Here is a 21,852-nt window from a genome sequence, read left to right as displayed (position 1 = left end):
CCCTATAAAAACGGAAATGTTATCTGACAGTGAGGACTTCTGAGCAGCCATTGAAAGAACTGGAAGAGAGGGGCTGGGGCTGGAAGATCTGACCACTCATTTCTGGTTTTTCCAACAAGTTACTGGACGACTCTGAGCAAGTCACATCATTTCTTGAGTTTAGGACAAAACTGTGTCTGGCTCTTCAAACGGAGCTGTGAACATCAACTGAAAGGGCAGACGTGAAGATGTTTTGCAAAATGAAAGACGTACAGATGAGATGGATTTTTTTTTGAAGATTTTATTTATTTATTTATTTGACAGAGAGAGACAAAGCGAGAGAAGGAACACAAGCAGGGGGGAGTGGGAGAGGGAGAAACAGGCTTCCCGCTGAGCAGGGAGCCCGATGCACGGGGCTCGATCGCAGGACTCTGGGATCATGACCTGAGCCGAAGGCAGACACTTAACAACTAAGCCACCCAGGCACCCCGATGAGATGGATTATTAAAAGGTGATCAATGCATGCCTGAAAAATGCAGGTTAGAGCACAGAAAACAAAAGAGCACATCCCCCAGTGTGGGATGTAGGTCTAGGTAAAGTCCTTTAGACTCTAGAAAGCAGTAATTTGAGCTAAGAGGTAAAAAATAAACGTGGCTTTTTACAGGGGTCTAAAGAAAGTAGACATCAGTGAAGAAAAAAATCCTTGTGGTCTGGGTAGGAGATGATATGAAAGGGCAGGTCTTTAAAATGTTAGGAGAAAGTGGTTGCCCTTGACACTGTGAAAACTTTCCAAATGTCTTGTAAGGCTTAGTGTCAAAAAAAAAAGGTTTAGTGTCCCTAGTTCAATGGTGTAGAATGACTTGCTGTCTCCCAACATTCTTGTGCCCTTTTATGCTCTTGATTATGGCTCCTTTTCACCTTACATGACTTTGCCTTGCTTGTTAATGCCTTCTGATCCTTTACCACCCAGTTGAAATGAGATACTCCTAGAGAATGATTTACTCCTTTGTCTGTGAATCCACTTCTTCCCATTATAACCATTTTCACAATAATTTTTTGTTTTGTTTTGTTCTGTTGTTTTTTTTTTAACCAGTCTGACCAGTTAAACTTTGAGTTCAAGGACAGGAAACACATTTTGGGTCACTTTTATATCCCCAGTGCCTAGAACAGCAGGTACTCAATAAATGTTTGCTAAATTGGATTCTATCTCACATAATAGATACAGACACAACAGGGGTATTCAGGTGTAACTTTAGGTCTTACCCCCAAAGTGGGCAAGAAGATTCCTGCCCATTTTTACTTAGAAAATCAACACCTCTCCTCCATTGTTGATTTTCTTGCTTAAAGAGTTAAAAACAAAAACAAAAACAAAACGAAACATAAGTGATCGTAATAATAGCAGACTTTACATGGGGCAACAGGGGGAACCAAGGAAGATCGTGGAAATAGAATTGTTTTCTGGGAATTACAGCACAAAGTACACCTTTCCCAGAAAGAATGGCTCCCAGGCCAAGGAAAGCCCAGTCAGTAACTGATTCTGTTAATGAATCTAGAAAGACAGTGTCCACTAGAAGGATGATTTGGGAGTGAAGGTAGGTAGCAAGAAGCATAACAGTAAAATAATAATAGTTTACATTTTTTGTACGATTACTGGTGTCTAGAATTATGCCAAAAGCTTTACTTGCATTTTCTTGTTTAATCCTGTGTGAAGTACAATTATCATCCTATCTCATAGAGAAGAAATCTGCAGTTGTTGTAATTCACCCAAGATCACACAACTAATAAAGAGCCAAGATAAGATTAAAATCCTGGACAATCTGACTCTAGCATCTAGAGAGGACAATATTAAACATTTAAGTTATGTAATTTACATCTCTTAATCTAATCAACTGCTCACCAAGCTTTCTAGTAATTTGGCTTCCCAGGAGGCTCTCCTGTAGGGAAAGAACATGCCTTTTGCCAGCACAAGGACACTGGTCCACTTGCCAGTTAGTAAAGCAGCCCTCTGCTTATCCATCAAGCTCCTGTGAACCTGACAAGTCCCTAAGGAAGAAATACACTCTTACAATACAGACTACATTTCTCGTCCTGCCCGTGAGGCTGAGGACCAGATCCTGGAACGTGGTGACTTCACATTGCCATGTGGTAAGCTGACAGCCCCAGCTGATAATGCCCTGGACTCCTGTGGACTACAAACCTTAGAGTTCATGAGAAGAATTCTTCCTTAAATCACAGAGTGGTTTTAAATCACCACAGTTCTCATTGGTGAGGTAGTCTGGAGTAGTACTGCAGGGAACAAATCTGTCCTTATTTTTATCTTCCCAGTGGTTTCACATGCTTTCATCATATTACTTTTTGCTCTCAGCTTGTTTCTGTCCAGCCTGAAGCATCCTATCCTTTTGGTTTGGCTCTCCATTTCTTGGTCTTTGGAGTCAATTCCATGAAACAGGACATATCCCTGTTTCCTACAGGGAGAAGAAAACATTTCCTTTTGTTCCTTTCTAGTGATCCTCAGCATTTTCTCAGCCCTGGGTCAGAATAGCACCTGGGATCTTTGTCTTCAGAAAGCAGGCTCCAAGGCCACTTGGACCCCACTCTTGGCTTCTAACTCATGCTTCAGAGGTCATACAATTGATAGTTTGTTGTTTTTTTTTAAAGATTTATTTATTAGAGAGAGAATGTGAGCAGGCATGGGGGGAGGGGCGGAGAATCTTCAAGCTGACTTCCCACTGAGCGCTGAGCATAGAACCCCGTGCAGGCTCGATCTTGGGATTCATGAGATTACCACCTGAGCGGAAACCAGAGTCAGACGCGCAACTGACTGAGGCACCCAGGAACCCCTAAAGATTTTACTTGCAAGTAATCTCTACACCCAGTGTGGGGCTCCAGCTTACAACCCTGAGATCAAGAGTCACACGCTCTACTAACTGAGCCAACGAGGCGCCCTTGATATAGTTGTTATAAATATAGTTGTCTCAGGCTGCTATAACAAAATACCACTGGCTGGGTGGCTTATAAACAACAAATTTATTGCTCACAGTTCTGGAGGCTGGGTAGTCCAAGATCAAGGTACCAACATGATTGCATTCTGATGAAGGCCCTCTTCCTGGTTCATAGCCGTTGCCTTCTGGTTGTGTCCTTAACATGGTGGAAGGGACTAGGGATCTCTATTAAGCCTCTTTTACAAGGCATTTATTCAATTTATGAGGGTTCCACACTCATGACTTAGGTACCTCCTAAAGGCCCCACCTACTAATACATTGAGCATTAGGATTTCAAATATGAATTTTGAGAGGGACACAAATATTCAGGCCATAGCAGCTGTAAATATCATTGTAAATATAGTTGAAGTTTTTTCCATCTAAATACATTGACTTATATTTGCCCATATTAAAGCTTTAGAAAACATTCTTATAGCTTACTCTTAAAGATAAGGAAGATGGTTTGAGGTAAAGTCTTACAGAAAGTTTATTAATCAGATTATTAAAGGTGCCAGAAAGAAAAAGAAGCTAAGATTTTAAGCGCAAGTCAGCCTTGTTGTTCCCAGTACATAGTTTCCAGGTATACCAGGAGGTGTTTGGGGTGGAGGACTGAAGAAAATGCAAGATGCAAATATTCCAGAGGTATCTGGTAATTTCCACTAAGTTTGCCTTTATTTTTGAGTCCTCGGGTATACATAAGAGACAAAGGGAATCATTTGGTTTCTATAAAAAGGGGTCACATGTAAATTTTTCAAATATTCACACATTTCTAGAATATTAAGTAGGTGATTAATAAGGCAAGTACCTGAGATTAGGAACCAGAAAACTTGGGCCCTGGTGTTGAGAAACCAAATTATCTCTTTCCTGCATGTCTGTACCTAAGCAGCTGAATATTGCTGGAAAAAAACATACTAGGCCAACTGGTTTAACTTTAAATTCATGATCACAAACTTCAAATGGGTACCCAATGCTGCCAAGGCAGTCCTACTAGGAAAGTTGTACGCTTGCTCCCCCTATCCTCACCAGCATTTGCATTGATCTTCACCTTTATTACCCATTATCACAATGGAAGCATCCTGTTCCTATCCAAGGTTAGTCCTCCTAGTTTCCTTATATCCTCTCATGGATTTCACTCCTATATAGGTCAAGCAAGCCTTCTCTCTCCTATATCACTCCCAATGGCACATAAACATGCTCCAGAACCCTACCATTTTTTAAAACATCTCCTCCCTTGAGCCCGTATCTTTCCAGTTATCTCTAAATTTCTTTGCTCCCTTCACAGCAAAACTTCTCATGTTGCCTACGTGTGCTGTCTCTATTTCCTTACTTTTCCATTCATTCTCAACCCATTCTAGTGAGGTCCAAGTCTCGATTTACCAACATGAATCAAGCCAAATTTGCCAATGATATTCTCCATTGAATTCCAAGGTGACCAATCCAAAAGCCATGTCTCTGGCCCAAGTTGACCTCTCAGCAGCATTAGACACAGTTGACCACTCCCCCCTACGGAAACCTTCTCTGCCCATGGATTCCAAATTCAACATGCTTGTGGATTTTTTTCTGTCTTCCTGGCTGCCCCCTTTTAGTTTCCTTCTCCATTATCCTATTCCTAAATGCTGGAGTGTCTAGGATCTGGCCTTGGAATTTCTCTTCACTCTTTCCTCCAAGTGATAGCCCACACACATATATATGGTTTAATCAGCTCATATAGTTTAAAAACACCTGAGTTGCTAACACCTAAATACCTGAAGATTTTACATTACAAAAATCTAGATTTCTGATTCCCTTTTTCAACAAAACCCCGAGAAAATGTCAATATTGGACTGGCATCCTCATAATAGAACAATCAGCTGAATGGAGCAAAAACTGTCTCCTTGATGCTGGGTCCGTTTGTTGTCCGTGACATCTAAGGTATGGGAGTTCACAATACAGTCCCGAGTCAGATTCCCCTAAGTACCAAAGGCTCTCCTCTCTGGGTCACCAGAACATCTTCCAGTCTGTGGTCGGTGAACTTCATCGCTGGTTGGGTAGAATCCGCAGGTGCTTCCTGGGGAGGGGGAGGGACGACCGCACTGTAAGGCTGAAGGGCTGAAAGGCACCGCCCACAGAGAACTTAACTCTCGAGCAGAGACAAGAAATGTACGTTTAAAAATACAGCATTAAATCACGCCAAATAAGAAAGTTCTTTTGGCAAAAGACCGGTATGGTCGTGTAAAAGCCTCAAATCTGGTCTTCCGTTGGCCTTTCTTGGCTGAAGTGGCCTGGTGACACCAAGGGGAAGCCCATGCCTTCTCTTGCACCCGGTTTTAGGAGGCGGAGAGATCCCTCAAAAGCCACTGGGCAAGGACAGCCCTTCTCGCTCTCTCTCGCGGGCGCTGTACAGTTCTGAGGAGCTGGGAGTGTATGGGGACCAGCCCGGCCTTAACACCGTGGCTGGCAGCGGTGGGGAGCTGGGAGGGAGGGTCCGGCCCGGCTAGGGCGGAGACTTGGGCGGGGCCCGGCCCAAGAACCGCCTCTGCTCCAGCAACTAGCCCGGCGCGCGCTTCCTCCAAACACTCTCCCTCCCACCCCCAACCCCCCCTTTACGGGTTCAGGGCGGGAGACTGTGGCTAGAGAACCAGGTCAAACAAGCCTGGGATCCTGTACAGCCCAGAGGCGGCGGCCTCCGCCCAGGAAGCCCCACCCAGCGGGAGCCCGGACGTCGCGGCGCCCGCAGAGCCCACGCGCGACCGGGCGAGGGCGCGGGAGGGCGCGTGCGGCGTGACGCGACTCGCGGCGCGTCCCGTGACGCCATCGCGCCCGTTTTTGAAAGTTGGCGCCCGGGGCCGCCTCCCATGCTGCCCTGCGCCAACCCCTCCCCTCACCTTTCCTCCCCCGCCCTCCACTCGTCGCCCGGCCGGCCCCCCCACCCGTCCCTTCCCTTATCAGCACCCGCGGCCCCGGCAGCGCCGACGCAGGCGCACTGCACCGCGCCGCCGCCATTTTGTGCCCGAGCCTGTGGAGCGATTAAACCGTGCGCGGAGCTGCTTCTTTGGCGGCAGCGGCGGTGGCGGTAGCCGGTGCGGGTGCGCGGAGCTGGCCGGGGACGCCGGGTGGCCGGAGCGGTGGAGCGGCGGCGGAGCGGGCGCTGCAGGGGGTGTGGCGCGGAGGTAAGGGGGCCCGGGGTGGAGGAGGTTTCGCGGGCCGCCTCTAGGTGTCACGATGGGGCCGCTCCGGTCGGCGCTGGCTGCAGCCCGGCGCCAGCGCCGCCGCCGGGGGGTGTTTGTCTCCCTCTACCGTCCCTGCTGCGGCGCGGCCGCCGCCATTGCCCGTCGCCGCCGCGGCCCGGCCGCCCCCCCCCACACCCTCCCGCTAGGCCTCCCTCCTGGCGGCGCGCTAGGCCTCCGGCGGCGGTGGCGGCAACAGAGGCCCGCGCGCCGGCGACTCCATTTTCCTTCCTTTGTCTCTGCCCTCGAGGCCGGCTCTTGGCCCGACTGATTGCCCGGCCGCGGCCCGCCCTCTGCCCTCCGCCCCTCCCGCGGCGGGTGGCCGCAGCCGAAAGGCGATCTCTCTGTCCCGGCTCCCGCGCCCGCCTTGCTGTAGGGTCCGGACCCACTGCTGCCGCGCGCGCAGCCCGGTTTCCGTGTAGTATGGGTGTCGGGCCCTGGCCGACGCCTCTCGGGCTGCCCCTCCTCCAGCTTGCCCGGTCCCCGGAACCTACCCGGCCGCTCTGCAAGCATACCCCTGCCGGTCGGCTGCTCAGCGGTCGCTCCCAGTCCGCGCGCCGCCGCCGCTGGTCTCCGTCTCCGCCGAGTGGCGCAGGCGGCGCTGCTGCGGCTGCGAGCAGAGGGACCCCAGAGCTGCCGAGAGCTCCCTCTGCAAGGCTGGCTGAGCTGCTCGCGCCTCGACGCTGCCTGAGCGGGCGGGGGGACGCGCGCTCGCCGCCCCCGCCGGGCCCGGCTGCGCCCCCAAACTCACGGCGGGGCTCCTCGCTGGACCTGACCGGTGCGGTCCCCCACGGTGGGCGGAAGAGACTCGAGTTCCGCACCAAGTAGTTTTTCTACAGCCAGGGTCGGACTCCCCTTGTAGTGATAGCCTGACTTTGTGCGCTAAGAGATCTCAAAGGGATCAAAACTTAATTTCGTTCTGATCTCAAGTGACGTGACACATTCCTGAATTCGGGATTATGGGCTGGCTAAATTGGTTCAGGCGACCCTTGAGTTTCCTTCCCGCTTTAAAATGTCCCGACGCTAACTTAGTACAGTATTTAGTACTTGATGCTTTAGGGCTAGACGAAGGCAGTTCTGCCCCGGGATTGTGCAACCCGATCTAAAGCGTCAGTAGGGCAGAATGAATTTATTCTTGACTCCACTGGTAATTTGCCCATACGCTGAAATATGAGGGTTGATGTTGTAATTGAATCCTGGGTCACTAGTTGCAGTTGGTTTATAAATATCTACGCCTAATGTAACTACTCTTTAGTAGCTTACTTCCTGTAGCCCAGAGTGCAGCATTAAGTAAACATTCGCATACGTAGTCTTCATGCTTTGAGTTTAAATCAACTAGGAAAGTTAAAAATCTACGTCCCCTATAGGCGGTAAAAGAAGTTAAACAGGGCATGTATATTAAATTTATTGTCCTTAATTGTCTTCTTGAATGATTAAAAAGCTTCCTGTTGGATTGCCATAGTTTTCTCTTTTATTTTCCTGAAATGTTCTAGTACTTTAATACAGTATCGTGCAGTAGTTGATGTGTCAGCTTGGGTTGCTTTGGAGAGAGGAAGGTTTTGATTAACTTTTTTTTTTTTTTTAAGAAAAGCTATGTTAAGCGTATGAGGAAATTAAAACAGCCTGGTGCTAAGCAAAGTTGTCGGGTCTGCTGTGTGTAATCTCAATCTGTAGGATTTTGCAGGAATCTGCCTCTATAGGAGAGTCTTTCAGCATCTCTTTTTTTTAACCCTACAAAACGTTCCTTCTCCCCCTGCTCTCTGGTAAAAGTAAAATTGCACTAACAAATGCAGTAGTGTTGATGAAGTGTTAGATTTGAGAATAGAACTATGCTTAATTGTCTAATAAATTAGTCCATTTGTGTAATTTTTTGCATTTCTTGAGATTTTTGGTTTTATTTTTCTTTTGACATTGTGGATGGCAGGTAGTCTGTTTTACTTATAAAAATAAGCTCTATTCGGGTTAAAGATTAAAATCCAGAAGATCTGTAATTGATCCAGGAGCAAAGCTTGTTTTCCCTGGTTAGTGTTGTGCTCCACAGACCATGTTTTGTTTCTTCATACAGTTCTGCCCTCTGCAGTCATCTTCTTAGTTTTTCATATCATTTATGCTGTTTTAATGGTATAGACTTTGTCTACAGAGTTGCTGTTCTTTGAGATTTCCTGTATGCCAGGATTCATACTTGATTGGAAAATGAAATCTACAGAGAATAAATTGAGGATATAAGGTTACGCAAAGGAACTTATTACTTAAATCAGTAACATGAGAAAGATTACAACAGGAATGTTTGCCCACTTAAGAAAATACTGCTTATTCAAGAGGAATTGTAAAACTCATCCTTAGGGGTCTATTCAACCAACGTAAGAAAATTTAGAAGTTGTAAAAGTCATTCTTAGAATAAGATGCATTCCAATTCTAAGAGCTTTAGGATTTTGCTTTAAACAACACACAAAATGAGGGAGATCTTTGGGAGTACAGAGGCCACCTGTGGCTGACTAGGGCCTCAAGGAGGAGTCCTGTGGCAGAGCCTTGCACAGTGGTGCCTGTTGGCAAAAAGTCTCCTCTAGAGACTTTCTGTTTTGTTTTGTTTTGCTTTAGGGATGCTGCTGGCATCAAATTCACTCCCCATCATCCATTTTATAGCCTCCATTTCATTTTTTAAGACCAGGAATTTAGTTGATCATCTATCTACCCTATTTACCTGTCTTGGTCCCAGATGACTTCAGGCTCTTTTGCTAGAAATCATGTCCCTCTTCGAACAACTAAAATTTGTCATAATTTAATACTTCGAGAAAGAGCATACCGCTTTGGAAAGAACAATAATGGCAAATAATGTGTAATCTTGAAGACCCTGGTTTGCAATTGATGGGTGGATTTGGCATACCATATTTGTTTTTCTAAACATCCCTAAACTTTATCTAGTCACTATCTTCAAATCTTCTCTGGCAGTATCTTTGTGCATTTTCTTAGTGATTAGTATTTGAGTGCAAAGATGGAACAATGCGTATAGACTGCTAATATGTATACCAAGAATAGTGATTTTTCCATACTTGATCTTCATTTTTATTCACTCTTAGAATGTTGAGGTACATGAAATCTCATCTCCTTTGAGGCCTGCTAGTAACAATATATGGACTCCAATACAAAAATGTTTCTTGGGGTGCCTGAGTGGCTCAGTCGTTAAAGCGTCTGCCTTCGGCTCAGGTCAGGATCCCAGGGTCCTGGGATCGAGCCCCGCATCGGGCTCCCTGCTCAGTGGGAAGCCTGCTTCTCCCTCTCCCACTCCCCCTGCTTGTGTTCCCTCTCTCTCTGTGTCTCTCTCTGTCAAATAAATAAAATCTTAAAAAAAAAAAAAAAGTGTTTCTTGGACTAGATATACTAATCCTCAATTCAAGTTGTAAATTGCCTCAGAGAAGACTTCTTTAGCTTCATCTAAGAAAATATTATATCAGCTTGATTTTATGGGCTTTAGTTAATTATGAGATGGATTCCCTCCTAGTTTTACCTGATATGCGAGATTTCTCGGAAACTTTTTTTTTTTTAAAGATTTTATTTATTTATTTCACAGAGAGAGATAGTGAGAGCAGGAACACAAGTAGGGGGAGTGGGAGAGGGAGAAGCAGGCTTCCCGCGGAGCAGGGAGCCCGATGCTGGGCTCGATCTCAGGACCCTGGGATCATGACCTGAGCTGAAGGCAGACGCTTAACGACTGAGCCACCCAGCCGCCCCTATTTGGAAACTCTTAACTCAATTTTAGCACTTTAATTTCACTTGTGAGTTTCCCTTCCTTCCTTCCTTCCTTCCTTCCTTCCTTCCTTCTTTCCTTCCTTCCTTCCTAATAAGTTCCACTCTACTGTTGCCTGAAGCTTGAAGCTTGACAGTTAATTTATTTGTAATTTAAGGAGGAAAATGTCAGCTAACAAAGTATTTCATTGCTATGCTTCTAGGAATTTCAAGTCAGTGAAAGCTCTCTCCATAGTTATCTTATTAAACTGAAAAATACAGTCTTGTGGTGTAAACTACCTTAATCAGTAAAGCCACTACTTGCTGAATATAAGGAAATGATACTATTAAAGGACTACTACTATATCTATAAGAATTAATTTTTTGTCAGCTTGAATATACATACATGGGCCATTATTTGCTTGCAAGATCATAATGGTGTACTTTTTTTTTTAAGATTTGATTTTTTTTTTTTTTAATACTCTCTATACCCAACTTGGGGCTCAAACCCAGAACCCTGAGATCAAGAGTCACGTGCTCCACCAACTGAACCAGCCAGGCACCCCACTGGGGTACTGTTTTGATAATTACAGATCCTTTATATATTAAGCAAATGTCTAAAAAATAAGTGTGAGTGTTTTATTGGCTTGATAGAATTTATGGAATGCCTCATTTAGTAATGTCACCTGTTAACAAGTATATTGTTTTTTAACAATTTTATCAGTTTTCATCTTGCCCTCATTTTGCTTTTCGTATTATATGTGCATTTGTGTATATTTGGTATTCATAAAACTATTTGTGTTTCTGTTTTAGAATGATCACAGATCTGGAGCCAAAGAACAAGATGCACTAGTGGACAGATTGCTAACCAGGGGCTTGAGAGTTCTGTTTTCCCTCCTCAAACTGACTTTGCAGTCACGGAGAGGTAAATGCTCTTTCCATTTCTTGGTCTTGAAAATGGGAGTAGTAAATCCTTTCTGGGGTTGGAGGATTTGCTATATTGTTCTTGGGAATAGGAGATGCAGGACAGTGGGTGATTGAGGGCATACCGGTTTTATAGTTAGAGTCCTTGGTTTGGAACTGTACTGCCATATGCTAGCTGGGTGACACTGAGCAAGTTACTTAACCTTTCTACTCCTACGGTCCCCATTTGTGAGAGAACAACACCAGTTAACAGAGGCTGTTCTCCAAGTTGATGAGAATGTGTGTAAAGCGTTAAGTACCATTCTGAGTGTGTACGTAGAAAGACCCCAGGAAATGGTTGTTTTTCTGCAGAAACCCTTGGAATATATTTTTTAACTATTGGCAAATGACCTCAAAAGTCCATGGCCTAGGGCAATTTGAAATTTTGATGGAATCCTGTTCTTGGGGAAACAGATAAAAGTTGTCTTAGTTAACTTGAGTTAGCCTAGCTGATAACCCATTTTTCCATCAGTTATAGTCATTACGAATAACTTTTAAAAACATTTTAAAGTGTCACTTAAAATTTACTGTAGCCTACAATGTCTGTTATAAAATATAATGGACATCATAGGGAACTTGAAACAGCCCTTATAAATGTTGAGATCTACTAGGCTTTGGAATCTCATAAACAACAAAGTAGGTTTCTGAGTAGGAAAATTATCTCTTCTCAGGCTATCAGAAAGCACATCTTTCTTATCCCCTAGAAAATGTGAAAATGTTTTAAAAATGTGAAAATAGTTTAATTGCACTTTTGTAACGGCAAAAGAGAGGTGGGAATTAGAAATGCTGACATTAGATAAGCTTGTGTGAATGAATCATCTAAGTGATGACTACTAAGATTTTTCTTAAAAGCTGGGCCTGGAGCAAGTAGAGAGGAGGAAGGGAACAGGAGTGAAAGCTCTACTATTCTTCACATCTCTGTTTTCCATGGGCAGCTTGGTACATTGATAGATGGGAAGGACAAGGTCTATGGGCTATTATTCTGTCACTGCAGAAATAATTTGTACTTTGCAGGTTTTTTTTAGGAGTGTTGACACAGAGTACATATTAATGAGTGCTGAAAAGAAAAACAATACTGATTTGAAAAGCTGTTGAGAAAACTAGCCATAAGAGTTTGGGGAATGGGATTATAGGAACATGTTGGTCACTTTTAAGTGTTATGGCTATTTAATTGTTTAGATCCCTGTTTCTCAAACTGGGATATGAATACCCTTAGGGTACAAAGTGGTATGATTCCGGGGTACTTGAAGTCACAAGATAAACATGACCCATCTTCTTGGAGCTTCAATTGTGCTCATTGAGGGGGCGGTGAGTTAAGTAATTTGACTGGTAAGTAATTTTTAAATTTTTACATTAAAACAAATACATATTTTAGCATCAGAATGGGAACTCTGTATGACTGTCTAAGATAACACAGGTTTTCAACAAAGTGGGTCATAAGTACCTGGGAATAAGAATTGCTTTTTGTATAGGTACTATAGTGGAAATACTTTTACTTTAGTATTCGAGAAGCAATACTTTTGAGCTATAGAACAGCTCTACCATCCAGCTTCTTACTTTGTTCCCTGTAGTATCCTACTGTGGAATATAGATGTTAAATTGTATTAAATGGTGCTTGTTAGCTTGCATGCATGTTCTTGCACATGTTCAACATGCACAAGAGCTCTGCACAGATTGGTAGGGAGTTTCTGGATGGCTGGACCAAGTCAGAAATATTAAGACCATTCCAATGACCTAAGAATTATAATTTTTAAATAAAGCAATGAGCAAAATCAGATCTAAAATTGTAAATTCTACAGAAGAGAATTTTGAAAGCAAATGTCACATTAACTCGAGTATAATTAACAGTTTATACTGATTTTGTTACCTCCCCCATTCAAGTTGTTCTGTAATCAGAGTCATAATAAAATGGCTAAGTCTTAAGCTGGTAGACTTTGTGACTCCTAAGACAATTATTCAGAAGCATCTAAACTGTTTTGTGTGTTTTAGAATTACTAAGTATTGTTACTAGTTTATTGCTCTGAATATAAGTGGCACTTAAGAATTATATTTTCTATATTGATAATATCTATTCTTTGAATACAAGTTTTATATTTGAACCTGATTTGTTCTAGACACAGTGGAGTGTGACTTTCTCTGAAACATATTTGAATTGGATCAACCAGATGTTTAGATGTGCTCTAAATATTTATAGTATTTATTGAACACTTGTAATGTGTTCATTCCATTCTTTGAACACTTGCCTTTCTACTTTGTGTCAGGTACTGCATTAGGTACTGGGTATTTGGAGATGAATAAGAAAAAGATTGTTTTCCAGAGGGTCTTGAGTATGGGGCAAGGAATCAGTAATTAAGTGTTATTTGTGCTCCGATAAAAGTGTGTTTCGGATGCAGGGAGGATAGTCAGTTACAGGAGTTGGTGAAAGATGTTGAGAAAGGCTTTCTGGAGGAGAAACCCTGCTGTAGGTGTATGAGGAAATTCAAAAGGAGCATAAAATTTGATTTTAATCCTATTAGGGCACCAAGGTTTAGTCAGTGCAGCTGAATAGCTGTAGGGCCTTGGGCAAGTCCATTAGGGGTGACTTCTGTGTGCCTTCCTTTTCCCATTGGTAAAATGACAGGCTTATGGCAGTTAAATGTATTGTTGGGGGGAAATATATATATTTGTAACACTATAATGTGCTATGTAGAAGTAAAGTGATAATCTTTAGACTTTAGAACAGTTGGTCATTGTAGGGGTGCCTGGGTGGCTTAGTCATTAAGCGTCTGCCTTCGACTCAGGTCATGATCCCAGGGTCCTGGGATTGAGCCCCGCATTGGGCTCCCTGCTCTCTGGGAAGCCTGCTTCTCCCACTCCCCCTGCTTGTGTTCCCTCTCTCACTGTGTCTCTCTCTGTGAAATAAATAAATAAAATCTTTAAAAAAAAAAAATAGTTGGTCATTGTGTATATATTTTGAATTAAGCTACAGTGATGACTACCAGACTGTACAAAAATTATGTGAACCAAGTAAATTGGGACTTTGTGGATGAGAAAATTACATTAATCAAAATCTGTTGAGCAGTAGAGAAATGGATAAGTAAACAGGGGCACACCCATGTTGGGAGTGATGTTTGACAACCACAAAAAGAAATTGATTGGGGATACTATTAACCAGCAAAATACTTATGAAGTTTTTTTTTGTTTTTTTTTTTTTAGTATAATACAAAAAAATAGTTATGGAATAAAAGTAAAAAACCAAAAACCTGGCACATAGCAAGAACTCAGTGAGTAGGGGCACCTGGGTGGCTCATTTGGTTGAGCATCTGCCTTCAGCTCAGGTCATGATCTCAGTCCTGGGATCAAGTCCTACATTGGGCTCCCTGCTCAGCGGGAGCCTGTTTCTCCCTCTCCCTATCACTCCCCCTGCTTGTGCTCTCTGTCAAATAAATAAATAAAATCTTAAAAAAAAAAAAAAAAGAACTCAGTAATTGAATGAATGAATGCCTAGGAAAAAGACTAAACAGACATCAAAACACTGGTCAAAATAAATTAAAAAACTAATAGTTCAAGGGTGGCTAGGTCTGGGGTAACTTCCTGGTTTTTTATAGTTTGTATAACATCTTGTAGCACAAATAAATTTTTCCGGGGGTTTTTTTTGTTTTGTTTTTTGTTTTAAATAAAGTAGAATTACCAGAATTTGGGAATGACCATATTCAAAAATGGAGTGATTAAATTATGAATATCTGTATAATAGGATGTCATGCAACTATTGTATTATGTATAGTAACATACTGAAAGGTAGAGATTCAAGATGTATTATATAAAGGAGATTATCAAATAGTAGGCACAGATATGTGTGTGTGTATAAGGAGGGGACTGTGGATATAAACCAGAATGTGTATATAAAACCTATGGGGGGTGCCTGGGTGGCTCAGATGGTTAAGCGTCTGCCTTTGGCTCAGGTCATGATCCCAGGGTCCTGGGATCGAGCCCCACATCGGGCTCCTGGCTAAGCGGGGAGCCTGCTTCTCCCTCTGCCTCTCCCCCTGCTCATGCTCTCTCTCTCTCTCTGTGTCTCACATGAATAAATAAAATCTTTAAAAAAAAAAAAACCTATAGGGGCGCCAGGGTGGCTCAGTCTGTTAAGCGTCTGCCTTTAGCTCAGGTCATGATCCCAGGGTCCTGGGATCGAGCCCCATTTCCGGCTCCCTGCTCAGTGGGAAGTCTGCTTCTCCCTCTGCCCCTCCCCCTGCTGATGCTCTCTCTCGCTCTCACTCTCTCAAATAAACATATAAGATCTTTAAAAAAATAATATAGGGATGCCAGGGTGGCTCAGTCAGTTAGGTGTCTGCCTTCGGCTCAGGTCTTGATCCCAAGGTCTTGGGTTTGAGCCCCTCATTGGGCTCCCTGCTCAGCTGGGAGCCTGCTTCTCCCTCTGCCTGCTGCTCCCCCGCTTGTGCCGCCTCTCTCCGACAAATAGATAAATGGAATCTTTTTTTTTTTTTTTATTTGACAGAGACACAGCGAGAGAGGGAACACAAGCAGGGGGAGTGGGAGAGGGAGAAGCAGGCCTCCCTCTGAGCAGGGAGCCCGACGCGGGGCTCGATCCCAGGACCCTAGGATCACGACCTGAGCCGAAGGCAGACACTTAACGACTGAGCCACTCAGGCGCCCCGATAAATGGAATCTTTAAAAAAATAAAATAAAATAAAATAAAACCTATAGATGTATATTCTTGATTATCTGAGTTTTCTCGTATTTACATATATAATTTTTTTTTTAAAGATTTTATTTATTTGTCGAGAGAGAATGAGGGAGAGCAAGCACAAGCAGGGGGAGCGGCAGGCAGAAGGAGAAGCAGGCTCCCTGCTGAGCGAGGAGCCCCATGTGGGACTCGATCCCAGGATCCTGGGATCATGACCTGAGCTGAAGGCAGACGCTTAATGGACTGAGCCACCCAGGCGTCCCGTGTATTATATAATTTTTAAAGGGAAAAGGAATCCAATACAGTAGGAAATAGTACTGAAGCTTTCTGATAAATATAATGAAATAATAAAAGGAATTTTTGTCTAGTTTATTCTGGCAGTAAAGTCTAGACTTCCTGAGTGGATTCAAAACCTTGCCAGAACACTGTTGCAGAAGTGCAGGCAGGAGGGAGGGGCCGGGCAGCCATGTATCTGCCCAAGTGTTAGGAGGAATTGAGGTTGCAGAGGCAATTCTTAGAACTCTCCTCACTTATATTTGGTCTTAAACTTTTTTTGTATCATCTGAATAATGTTTAGTTTCATTCTTTGGAAGAGTCTAATAGTTGTGGAACTATACTAAAATCTAAAGAACTCTTTTTAGTTTTCTTTCCACAGAGATAAACACTATTAACAGTTTGGTGTGTTCCCCTTTGGGTTTTTTCCCTGCACTTCTGTAAATGGGCATGTACATTATAATACAGTTTGGTGTTTTGTTTTTGTTTTTGTTTTTAGAGAAGGTGAGGAGGAGGGAGAGAGAATCTTTTTTTTTTTTTTTAAGATTTTATTTATTTGAGAGCGAGGATGAGAGGAGAGAGAGAGCACATGAGAGGGGGGAGGGTCAGAGGGAGAAGCAGACTCCCTGCTGAGCAGGGAGCCTGATGCGGGACTCAATCCCGGGACTCCAGGATCATGACCTGAGCTGAAGGCAGTTGCTCAACCAACTGAGCCACCCAGGCGCCCGGGAGAGAGAATCTTAAGCAGGCTTCATACCCAGCACAGAGCCCGATGGAGGGCTCAGTCTCACAACTCTGAGATCATGACCTGAGCTGAAATCAAGAGTCAGACACTTAACCGACTGAACCACCCAGGCGCCCCCATATAATACAGTTTCAAAGACAAAATGTAATTGTGCTATATAAGTATTTTATAACTACTACATTAAATAAAAACATGGGAATATTTCAAACAGTACAAAATGTGTAGTGGAAAGTAATAACTTCTTCCCACCTCTGATCCCTCAGTTTTCTTCCTGAGAGGTAATAAATACTAATTTTTCATATATCCTTCCAGAGAAAATTCTGTGCATTCATAAACATATGTGTTTTGTGTATCCTTTTAAGAAAACACAGATGGTAGCATACTATATACATAGCTCTGGACATTTGAGTTGTTTTCAGTCTTGCTGTTAGGGAAAGATGTGCTAGTAGATATCCTTGCATATATCTCTTTGGGTACTTGCACTAGTGTATTTATAGGATGACTTCATAGAAGTTTAATTGCTTGTATATTCCCAGAAGAGGGAATGGCATGCACAAAGGCCCAGAGGCAGGAGGAGAGAAGCCTAGAAAGTTCTGGCCACTGAAAGCAGTTATGAAAGTGTATGGGGCTGGATGCAGCTCTGCTGATAGGACCTTAGAGGACCCTGTAGTCCAGGTGAAAGAGTGTAGGCTTAAGCTTACAAGTTTTCACAGGGGAGGTTTCAGAATTGAAGTCTCCTTGCTGATAATAAATTTCCATCTTAGAAATCTTTGTCCACTGTGTGAAAAATGGTGGTAAGGAAGCAAGAGGGGAAGCAGGAAAACTAGTTGAGAGGCCATTGCATCGGTCCAGGAGAGATGTAATACCTGCCTGACTTAAGGTAGGGGATCTCACCAAAAATGCTATTTGTATAGTTTTATTTGTTTCATTTTGTTAAATTAAGTTGGAATCCTGTCTTGCATCCTCTTTTGTAATCTTTCTTCATGTTATATGTTAATGAACATTTTCCCCATTAGATACCCTATGTTATTTCAAATTACTAGGAATGTACTTCCTTATTGCTCATTGTTAAGTTTTCTAATCTGTTCCTTTGGGGATAAGTCTCTTGGTTTTGGCTCTAGCTTCTTGCCTCTAATACTTCATCTCTTCTCTTCCCCATTGTTTGAATTATTTTTAATACAAGAGTAAATGGACTTTGAGTTAAGAGCCAAGTTAATTGTACATTTGAGTGCATAGATTTTGAGATGTCATAACTGTTCAGAGTCCTTTTTTGATTCTGTTCTTGACTGTTCTCAGTAGTAGATATTTTACTGATTGACTTTCAGATAAATGTGCATCTTAGCTAATGGTTAAGTCAGTTATCGTATCAAGTATATAGCTATGGCTTTAAGCATTTTTCACCCTAAAATTAAATCCCCTATTTCTTATTTTGAAGGAGGGTAGATGCCTCCCCAACAAGAAAGGTGGCAGATAGAGTCCTAAAATGTCCTGGATTGGTAGGGGCTTTTGAAGAGCAGATGTCTTGATGTTCTGTGTGCAGGGAGAGTGGGGGGGCGGGTATACAAATAGTGATTATACCTTGACTTTGAGCAGCCTTTCTAGCTTAAAATATGTCCTAATGGAGGGAGGAAAGAGCCAGTCTTGTAGATTATATCTAATGTTTGTGTGTTTTTGCCTGACACAAAGATTCCTCATTAAATTTCCTGGACTTGAAGGGTACCTGGGTGGCTCAGTCAGTTAAGCATCTGACTCTTGATTTTGGCTCAGGTCATGATCTCAGGGTCCTGAGATCGAGCCCTGCATGGGGCCTCTTGCTGAGCGTGGTACTACCTACTTAAGATTCTCTCATTTCCTTTCCCTCTGCCCCTCCCCCCCCCCCCAAAAAATTTCCCGGACTTCAGATGTAAATGCCACTTAGTAGAGTGGTGTGCATTAGTCATCTTCATCTAAATAGATTTTAGAGACTTCTTCCTGATTCTTGGTTACAGACAAGTGGACTGCGAAGCTAGGTAACTACCTTTTGCTCCATCCTTTTGTACAACTTTGTTGTATGCACTTCTTAAAATTTCTTGTCTGACTTTTTTAGCTGGGAAGTAAGGGTACTTGTACTCGTTCCCCTTCTTACCTACAAGGATGAATCTAACTGATAACCTAAAAAAAAGTGTAGGATGTTAAACCCAGATGAAATTTTAAGTCATCTGACAGTCTCTTCATTTGACAGAAAAGAAACCTAAGAGGCAAAGTGATTTTCCTGAGATTATAGATGTAGGACAGGTGCTTCTACGTTTTTTTATTCTTCCCCATACTGTTTCTGAATAGTCTCTGGGTTTCACAGAATATCCTACTGCATTTGGTTCTGTAGCTAATTATTAGATATTCAGTTTTTTAGATCTCTTTTGACAGAATTATAAATCCGTGTATATCTGTAGAAAAACCAGTGTGAAGACTGTACATTGTTACTGCTCTTGAGTATATTATGCCTGTGCGCTGGCACAAGTTAGGTTTTTAGTATGTGTCAGAATTTTTTTTAACATTGTCACCAACTTTAAAGGTTGTCCATGTGTACAATGCACTATTAGACCCTGACTGTCACTAATATTAAAGCTTGGTATCCAGTACTAGCACTGCTCGGATTTGAGCTTCTTTACTTCTTTCCTTATAACTCAGGACTTCTTCAGAATCCTTCCGTAGTTTCTCTGTGATAAGAACAAACCATCGTTGGAGGTCAGTGTTGGTTAGCACCTATTTGAGTATTGTCGAGTTGGACCATTGAAAGTTAAAAATTATTTCAGCCCACTACTTTTATTTCTTTATGAACTCTGGTATAACAATTCTGGCATGGCGTGGTCATGATCATGTATCATAGAGCAGGTACAAAATATTTTACATTCACAGAGGTATGTATGTAACTATTCTATAATAATAGAGGGTACCCTAATGACTTTCACTATTTCTCGTGTCTCTCTTTTATTTGTATCTTTAACTTTCTACTCCTACTTAAAATTTTTTGTTGTGAATATATGTTGAGACTATAAAATAATATATTATCTTATATATTTTTTTCCTTTCTGGCCCCTTGTCAGACAAGGTCTTTGCTCTTTCTCTCCTTGTCATGTCTTTTGGGTATTTATAAATACATAATTCCTCCCCCCGCCTCCCCACCCCCATCTCTTGGTTAAGCTCTTGCCTTTATCTCCTTTCCTGTATTTGTTCCCATATTTTTAAGGAGTAACCAAATTGACAAATTACTTGTTTTCATAAACTAATATTAGTTTAAAGTTTCTTCCATTGTTTAAACTTCTGTATCACTGGTCCTATACATGTATATCCTTTTTCTGTTTTTCAGATTTCTTCTGTTCTATTGAGTAGCACTTTAGCTATTATCCATACTTCATGCTACTACACTATTGACTCACTAAGAATATCTTACTTCTTTTTTTCAATATAACTATTACTTGATCTTTGTTCAGAGACCTCATATTGCCATTTATTATCATTATTATACTTTTAGTATGGGTACATTGTTGGATTTAAGCTGTTGGCTTCTGATTTAACACTGACCTTATAGGAGACCCCATTTACCAAATAAAAATGGTCTTGGTTCCACCAGGTAGCCTTCATGAGTGAGTACCGGGTTATAGAGATACTCAGGCATTGGCCACATGGTCACTGAGACACATTGCAAAACCAGTTCACTCTTGTTATGTATATCCATTTTTCTTCTTTTTACTTTTTTCCTGTGTCATGTGTTAAGCTTGTTCATACCGTGTAGAGAGAGATTTTGTTGCTGGTACCCATGGTAGAGGTAAAACTTTAGGACTTTTTTTTTTTTTTAAGATTTTATTTATTTATTTATTTATTTGACACAGAGAGATACAGCAAGAGAGGGAACACAAGCAGGGGGAGTGAGAGAGGGAGAAGCAGGCTTCCCGCGGAGCAGGGAGCCCAACGTGGGGCTCGATCTCAGGACCCTGGGATCATGACCTGAGCCGAAGGCAGACGCTTAACGACTGAGCCACCCAGGCGCCCCAAGATTTTATTTGACAGAGAGAGACAGTGAGAGAGGGAACACAAGCAGGGGGAATGGGAGAGGGAGAAGCAGGCTTCCTGCTGAGCAGGGAGCCCGACATGGGGCTCGATCCCAGGACCCTGGGATCATGACCTGAGCCAAAGGCAGACGCTTAACGACTGAGCCACCCAGGCGCCCCAAAACTTTAGGACTTCTTTTTTGGGTTGTACATTCCATTACTGCTTATATGGGAATCATCAAAACCTGACAAACATCAAAACATCAGTTTTGAAGTAGACTTTGTAGATTTTTCTCTAAATAAATAAACGAAACAATTATTTGTTCTAAAGAATGAACCAAAAATTCTCATAGTAGAAAACCATGGGTATTTGAGTAGCTTGGATTTATGTAGACCTGTATTTAGGGTGGATAAGTATTGTATTCTAGGTCAGTCACTTCCAAGCCATGGTCAGCAGAGGTTCTATATCAATCACTTGGGGACCTTTTGAAATCAAGTCTCTTCCACCCTAGATCTACTGAATTAGAATCTCTGGGATTTATGTATTTTAAAGCTCACCAGGTGATTCTGATAACCATCCAGGTATGGGAACCACTGCTCGGGTAGAATCTGCTCCCCAATCCATAGATGTGCCTATTGCATGTTCTATAAATTCTTTATTGTATGTGTGTGTAATCTAGTCCTTTTGATGACATATTTATTTATTCAAGGTGATAGACTTGCTATAGATCCCCAGCCTTTCTCATATTCCCAGCAGTGAAAGACTGTAGGACTGCTCCAAAGACAGTGTAACTCTGAGCTGCTTTCAGGGATATGGGCTTGGAGCAAAGCAGAGAGAGATGTGGTAGTTCCTGACATCGTCACCCTTGGGAGCACAAGGAGAAGTGAGGCATTAAGTTGTTGTATGCCAGCAAAACTGTCATTCGGACTATAAAAAAGAGAGGGGCAGCATGTGCTTGGGAAGCAGCTTTCACTTGGTATCGTGGCACTGGTGTGTTGACTCCCAAATAGACTTTGTCTTCTGTTTCATGTGTTAAATGTTCAGTAAGTGAAATAAATAGGCTACCCTTACTGAGGAATCAGAACATGGCTTCTGAAGCCAGGTCACACTAATAAACCTGAGGTAATTTAGTACGGTTCCACTTAGTTATGTTGAATTTTTTTGCACAGAATTTGACTAATTCCATACATGTTTTTTTCTCCCACCTACAGTTTCCTCTTTTACATGTTCCTCTCTACTGTAGTTTGCCTGTCAAGGTCCATCTCATCC

General features: G+C 42.5%; 1 protein-coding gene and 1 long non-coding RNA gene across 4 annotated transcripts in view; one reads left to right on the top strand and one right to left on the bottom strand.

Annotated features, from left to right (window-relative positions):
- Positions 1 to 3,594: 3,594 nt before the first annotated feature.
- LOC115943711 (uncharacterized) lies at positions 3,595 to 7,368 on the bottom strand. Its single transcript, XR_004078289.2, has 2 exons — positions 6,661 to 7,368; positions 3,595 to 5,007 (listed from the first exon to the last, which is right to left on the bottom strand). It is a non-coding gene; the product is annotated as an uncharacterized LOC115943711 (long non-coding RNA).
- The window catches only part of CTCF (CCCTC-binding factor), a 49,603-nt gene continuing 33,675 nt past the window's right edge, over positions 5,925 to 21,852 (top strand). For 2 of the 3 annotated variants that reach the window (XM_081806461.1, XM_081806459.1), the window contains exons 1-3: positions 5,925 to 6,109; positions 10,703 to 10,814; positions 12,069 to 12,181. The gene's annotated coding sequence lies outside the window, so the exon portion shown is untranslated. The remainder of the gene's footprint in view (positions 6,110 to 10,702; positions 10,815 to 12,068; positions 12,182 to 21,852) is intronic. The other variant, XM_081806460.1, reaches the window with a different exon arrangement.

The sequence above is a fragment of the Leptonychotes weddellii genome, chromosome 16 (genome assembly GCF_054177405.1).
Source record: "Leptonychotes weddellii isolate Sample4059 chromosome 16, ASM5417740v2, whole genome shotgun sequence".
NCBI lineage: Eukaryota > Metazoa > Chordata > Mammalia > Carnivora > Phocidae > Leptonychotes > Leptonychotes weddellii.
The sequence above is the reverse complement of the archived record's forward strand: the minus strand, read 5'-3'. Positions and strand labels throughout refer to the sequence as shown.